Source organism: Asparagus officinalis, chromosome 5 (genome assembly GCF_001876935.1).
Source record: "Asparagus officinalis chromosome 5, Aspof.V1, whole genome shotgun sequence".
In the NCBI taxonomy this organism is placed as follows: domain Eukaryota; kingdom Viridiplantae; phylum Streptophyta; class Magnoliopsida; order Asparagales; family Asparagaceae; genus Asparagus; species Asparagus officinalis.
In genome coordinates, this window is record NC_033798.1 from 92279974 (window position 1) to 92287387 (window position 7414).

The following is a 7414-nucleotide window of genomic DNA, read 5'->3' on the forward strand; positions in this document are numbered from 1 at the left end:
AAAAGGGGCTTGACAAGATTCTAAATAGAGAGGAGAAAGGTAAGGAGCGGACCTTGTCGTCACCTACCCAAAACTTCTCTTTACTTAAAAACCTTCGACCGAAAAGGGGCTTGACAAGATTCTAAATAGAGAGGAGAAAGGTAAGGAGCGGACCTTGTCGTCACCTACCCAAAACTTCTCTTTACTTAAAAACCTTCGACCGAAGCCCCAAAAAAACAAAATACATAAACGCACCACAACAGAGTTTACACAAAAGTTGTGTGAAAGCTGAATAAACCAGAAAACAAACATATATGTGACTTCAACTGGGGGACTGAGATAATGGAGCTGCACCCAAAAAGAGGAAGGGAGAACAGGACTGCATCAAAAAACCTGGAGACTACCAGCAGGGGGAATGTCAACTATCATTGGAGAAGTTTTCGTCATAGTCTCCTTCGATGTTGGATTTCACAAGGTCCTGCAGCTTTAAATTATGAGCTGCCCTTCGAGTGCGAGTCGCCACTCGCTCGGCTTCTGCACCTGTCCAAAACAATACATATCTAGCAATATTAGCCGCTATGATGGTGGGAATAGGAATGACGTCTCTGAAAATAAGCTGATTCCTACAATGTCACATTCTCCAACAGAAGCTAAGCAACAAATATTTCCAAATAGATCTGATATCAGAGCAAGTGTTACGATCTGATTGCAAGGAAATCAGACCCTCCATGGATCGGGGCCATGAGTAGATGGGAGCGAGAGGGAGGAGAGAGGACCAGACTGCTTGAGCAAAGGAGCAGCTAATAAATAAATGGTCTTGTGATTCAACTTCCAGCGAGCAAAAAGGGCAACGAGGGTCCCTAGTCCATCCCTTATGAATCAGGTTGGCTCTGGTATTAAGCTTGTTTCTGGAAATAAGCCAGAAGTGAATCTTAACTTTCATCGGGATGATAGACCTCCAAATGAATTTATGATAGGAGGATATAATCCCCCCGAAGGATATGATGGCGTATAGAGACTTAACAGTGTAAACTCCCGATGTGTGGTAAGGCCACCACAAACAGTCGTGGGATGGAGATAGATCGGCTTGGTTAGAATCAAGATGAGCATATAGCTTGATAACATCGCTTTGCTCCCCTGTTGAGATACCCCTCCTGAGGGTAGGGTGCCATTTCCAACCATGGTTGCCCTGATATCCTTGAGATCTAACTAAAACGCTTCTAGAAAAAGCAAGTTGGAAAAAGCAAGTTGAGATCTAACTTAGCTCCTTTTTAACTCTCCGCTATGAGAAAAGACAATGTGCCTACTAATATTTGACCAATAGTTGAGGATTTGTTACATTAATTATGACCTTATATATAAAGTGCTATTTCGCATTGATTTGATAAATGTATGTTCATGGTATTATTCAATAATCTATTCTAAGTATGAACTCTTAATTAATTAGTACCAGTCTTTCTTTTTATCCCAGCAGAGTGTTTTCAAATAAATCTCCTCCTCTAAAATAATTAGTACCAGAAGCTATTTAGAGGAGGAGATTTATTTGAATCCACATGGCTAAGGCACTGGGCTCGAAGGGACGGAGTTAATGCATTAAGTACCAAATACTTAATGTTGACCCGAACGTTAATGTATTATGTACCAAATACTTAATGTTGACCCCAAACGAAGCGATGGGTCCATGTAAATCAATAGTTCGAGGACGGTTGAAGTTCATAATGTTGACTAGACCGGTTCAATCAAGTCGAACCTTGTCTTTAATTTCAAAATGACAAAGGTTACTATTTCAACCAAGTTCGATAATCGAGACTTAGTTGGAATCAGTCGAACCTCGTCTTCAATTTCAAAATGACGAAGGTCACTGTTTCAACCAAGTTTGATAGTCAAAACTTAGTTGGAATCAGTCGAACCTCGTCTTCCATTTCAAAATAGACGAAGGTCATTATCTCAATCAAACTCTGATATCAAGGTTAAATTGAGATACTTCGAACCTCGTCTTATAACTCTGTTGAGATGTCGGCTTATGTCGATTAACATCGCCTTTCGAGTCGGCACAGAGGGTGTCATATCGTCCAGTCGGTCGAAATGTCGGTTCATGTCGATTAAAACAACCTCGAACCTTGTCTTAAAATTCTAATACTTGGTTTTCGGCAGTTATCTCATAGTTTTGAAATAACAAAATTCGTTGAACTTCATGACAGAATTATGGAGTTCGTCATGATGTCTTTGAAAAATTCTAAGTGTTGAGACGTTGTTAAAAGAGTTGAGATATGCAAAAATAATTTTTATTGATGAGAGTCATTATAAAAGTTAGGAAAATTCGACACTTTTACGAATTCCCTTAGCAACTTTATTCATGGACTCTTGGCGAGCGGCTTCAACCTCTACTAATGCTTTCTTGTGCAATTCTTCTTCGGAAGATACCATAACATTGCTGACGACAACTTCCAACTTTGACAAGTCGGTGAGCTCTATCTGAAGAGAAGATTGAAATTCCACCTGCTAGGTCACCAGTGTTTGTCGGGTTTCCATTAAAATCTTCAATTCTCCCTTTGCATCTGATAACTTGGCTTGCAAGTCAGTAATCGTGGCCCTATAAGATTCAATTTGACGCTATTTGTTATGTTCAGCGCCAGTAACTTTTTTGCCTTCTCGGGATAGATTCTTATTAATTTCTTCGAGTTCCTTCACCTTTTGCTTCTTCTCGAGCACTTGGCGTCTCAGCTCATACAAAGAATCGTCTCTCTGCCACATATATTGCATAGTTCGTTCTTCAGCGAGAGCAGAAAGAGATTGGTTGCGACGACCCTGCCACTTCTTGAAAAGATCCTCGACTTTCAGTAACTACACCCAATATGGTAGGCAAGTGATATGATTAGTCAGAGTTTGCATTACATTCAGGAGAGGCTCTTGAACCGCTTTAATTCCGGCAAAATCTCCACCATGGTCTAATACTTGAGCAGGAGCTTCCCTTAGAATGGCCAAGAAATTCCCAAGAAGCTTTGAGACTCCAAAGTTCTTTGAAATCTCAAAAGAAGAAGGGGTAGCAACAGAAGTCGTGACTTCCGACGGACCAACAGCTGACATTGTTGCACATACCAACGACGGAGTGAAGGAAGTAATTGTAGCAACACCTGTAATAGTAGTAGTAGCTGGGGTAGACACGATAGTAATCGTTGGCAATTCAGAAGTCGAGAGTTCTTTAGAAATGACGAAATTAGTCAACACGATATTGGCGAAGGTCTCAGTTTTGGTCCTAACTAATGCGTTAGTTGGGATATAAATGATGATCGCACCAATAATCGCTGTTAGTTCAACCATTGTGTTAGCGACGGCTTCAACTTCAGCAGTAATGGTGGAGGCAATTCCAGTTTCAACACTCATACCAAGGGAACTTGTGACTTCATCGGGGATCGCTAGAAAGGACGAGTGATGCCTTTAGCACAATGAAGATAACAAAGTGTATATAATAAACAAATGAAAAGTTTATTATACCTGCACCAACAGGAGGGTCTTTAGTAGTCGTGCTTGATTTGAAGTGTGATCTTGCATGGAGCCGAGAGAGAGGAACGTCATCTTAAGATTCAAATTCTGTGTCAACTTCAATTGGATCTATTGGGGGAAGAATCAATAAAGGGGCATCTTTCCTTTTCTTCTTCGCAAGACGTTTATATCTGTGTAATCGTCCCGACTCTTTAAATTTTTCCCCCACTCGCCTCAAAGCTCTGGTTTCTTCATTTTGTTCTGTAAAAAACAAAAGAAACATCAACAACCAAATGTTGAAAGAGCAGTAATTCAAAGTTAGGAATTGGTATACCAGTGGACTCGACAATTGGACGTGGTTCTTTGACTGTGGCCGAAGTCATCGGTGGGCGAGAAGTAACTACAAGAAGTGATCGAGAGAAATCCTCAGCAAGTGGCTCACCAACATGACCAAATTCCCTAAAATCATCAAAGGCGGATTCAGTGCCAAAAGCCTCGTCTTCTTTGGTAGCAGTAGGCAGGTGACTCCCGTATTCATCAATGCGGGAGAATCCTCTAAACGTTCTCTCACCTAGAGTTACATCCACCTCCTCCTGCGTTTCATGAGGGCTAGAAGGCCAGGATTCTTCTGTCCCAATATTTTCCTCCACATGTAAGAATTCTTTAAGACCCGATAAGCGACTCTTCTTTGAAGTATCCCCAGATCTATATTGATGCTTGATGAGGCGCAATTCCGATGAGTTGACATTGAAGTTCGGGATTGCCGCATTCGCCATACAATGACACTTACAATAAGCAAGTGTTGCTCGGGTCGAGGATTCTGTTGTGGGAGTGAGAAACAAGCACCTATACCTCCGGGGATATTCCAAAACCAAGCTCTTGCTCCCATAATTAGACTGCAACCCTCAGCTTGCAATTGAGTGTTAGGGTTGCCAACATACAACTGGTCATAACCAAATTGGCGAGCAAAGCGGCAAGGTAAATATGGCTCTAACACACACCCGGGGTTGAAACGATAAATTAGGTAGCCTAGACGAATGCTCATGAGCTACATAAAGCAGCCAAGTGATAAGGCGGTGTAGCCCTGACTATTTGAATTATCTACTACAGCTTAGCCGTAGCTCGTCCCCGAAAAATGAGGAAAACCGGTTAAACTCATAATTCTTATGGTCTCTGAGTGCACACCTCACCATCTCCATATAATGTTTTCTCCAATCCAGTTTTCTAATCTCTGAATGAAAGGAGTAACCTGGCCTTCTATACGAGCAGAAGGCACACTCATAAGCGGAGCACAGTGCAGAACGAACCACGCTATGAGATAAGCGTAGGGTAATTCCACCCATGGGTTTTCAGCATCATGACAAAAATTATAACACAACCGCCATATAATCCCCAAAGGATATGGGCGATCATGGCAGGAAGGAGAGCATATGAACGGCCGTACGCCAAACAAACGGTCGGGAATACCACCTCTTTTGGAAATGCATCAAATCTGCAAGAAGGAATAATGACATGCTTGAGCCATAACATGAGATATCCCGCCAATAAGGCCTTGGAAGAAATTAGCTCTCCACATTGAAAAAAGTAGCTCTCAAATGTTGTGCCTGCAGGGTAACCCTGCTCATCTGAAGATGTTATATGAGACAAAGGTGGATGGGCAAGTATCCGTCAAGACAATTCACCTGTCTCACAAGGACCTAGTGGTACTATTAGACCCTTCTTGTGATTCAAATTTTTGAAAAGGTAATGCGCCCAGATATTATGGCTGGGGAGCTTTTCACCTTTCTTATCAGCCCGTCCCTCCACGTTTATACAAATGTGGTGGTGACACATTACCTCCTAAAAAGTTTCGACTACTTGGGGTGATCCTTTTCCAGATTAGCTAACTTCTTATACCCCGGGATATACTCCTCATAAGGGTATCTTTCGTATGGCAATCTAGAGACTTCGCCATTTTGTGAAGGGAAATTCCTAATTCCCCATCTGGAATGAAGAAGGTACGAGTGTTAGGATTGTATAGCTCCAACACACTAAAAAATTGGTGAGAGTTATTCCTCAACCCAAGCTGTGTCGCCCTGATGGGCGCATAAAGACCAAATTCTTGCAAGTAACTTTGGTTCTCTTGCAAAATATATTCGGTGACACGAGGCCACCACTATGTAGGACTCTAACGAGACCAACCAGGAGTCCTAAAATCCTTAGCAGGGAAGTGCCCCTTTTCTTTAAAGAAGGTTCGGCCAAAAGTGTTGGCCTCCTCTGCTATTTCACCTACATGTAATTCTCTTTGAAACAGTCCGGGGTGTAATCCAGTCACGTAGTGGTCACTACTATCTATCTTGGCACCTCTTCTAGAGAAAAAGCCATATGTAACCCCATCATGTGTCAGGGTTAAGTCCCAATCCATTTTCCTTGGAGCAGAGACAAGCTTCAAAGCGGTAAGGGAGCAATCACGTTCCATCCGAGGCAAAAATATACGTCGTCCGTTCACAACTCTGAGCCATCGATAGGTTCTAACCTCCAATAAGTCTGGATCCTCTGAAGAGTCTCCAAACAGGAAAAACATGCTTCACAATGTGATCACGATCGACTGATTCTAAGAGAGCGTCCGTGATTAAATGCCTAAAAGTGGAAATCGAAGGCTCGGAAAGAAGTTGAAGCTCTTCTTGTTCTTGATCCCCAAACATAGGGATATCTTCGAGGGTAGAATACTGTGAATGATATTCCGTTTCCTGAGTACCATCCGACCCAAAATCACCCCGTTGAAGAATTTGGATAGAAGGAAGCACAACTACCAAAAGGACAAATAGAAGTCAGTCCAAAATTCATTTCATGAACGAATGTCGTTTAAGTGACGAGCCTCGTCAAAACAAATGAGCTTTGTCAAAACAAATGAAATTCAGCAGAAAGACAAGCCTCGTTTAAATAACAAGATTCGTCAAGTCAAATAAGCAGCACTAGACAAGCGAATTTCGTCAAAATAATGAACTGTGTCAACCATGCAACCATACGTCAAAAAGACGAGGTTCATCAAACAAATAGAAACTCATCTAATCAAAAGACGTCATCTTTTCAGATGAAACCTATCTCAAAGAGGGAACATGTAGAGTTTATTAGTTCAAAAAACGCAGATCATGCGTTAAGAAGAATTACCTAGAAGAGCCGATGAATCGGCGTGTTCACCTGAGGAATCAGCAGCTTTCTTGCCCTTGCCTTTACTAGGATCAGTCTTCGGGGCCATCGAAGCAACTAAAAGATCAAATCCTTCGAAGATAGGAGAAAAAGTTGAAAGCTGGAGAGAGAAAAAGCTCTGACGGCTTGAGGAAAATACAAAGAGGAAGAAGAGATATTTCAAATCCTTTTGCCCTATATATAGAAGCGAAAAAATTCAAACCAACGGCCAAGATTTGCAGCCAAATTTGCTGACGCAATTTCCTGCAAAGAAGTTTTGTGGACGATATCCATAGAGAAGATATCGAGGTGCCACCAGATAGCCTTTCATCAAGTCTAGAAAAGGCACATAGTATTAAATTCTGATTGGGCCTTAAGTCGTCATATCGGCGTGTACCTGATAAAGTTGGTGCAGAACAATAGGACTCGATGAAGACAAAACCGAGCCTCATCTTGAAGCACTCAAAAATGACAAAATGTGAAGTTCGTTTTCCAAATGACGAAACGAAGTTCACCTAAATAGCTGGGCAATCTCTTGAGGAGGTTGACCCCATCCCTGTTCAACAGTTGAGAAATGCGGAGGTGGGTTCTCGAGTACTTCCCCTGTTCTGTTGGTCACATCTTGACAAATCTCCCACTGCGGTTCCTCACGACGATAGCGTTGGGTATTATCTTGAAGAGGTCGACCGCGACAGCGTCGTGAAGAAGCCTCCTGGAGAGGTTCCTCGCACCGGAGGCGTCAGGCAGTTTCTTGAGGAGGTTGACCATGTTAGAATTGTGAAGA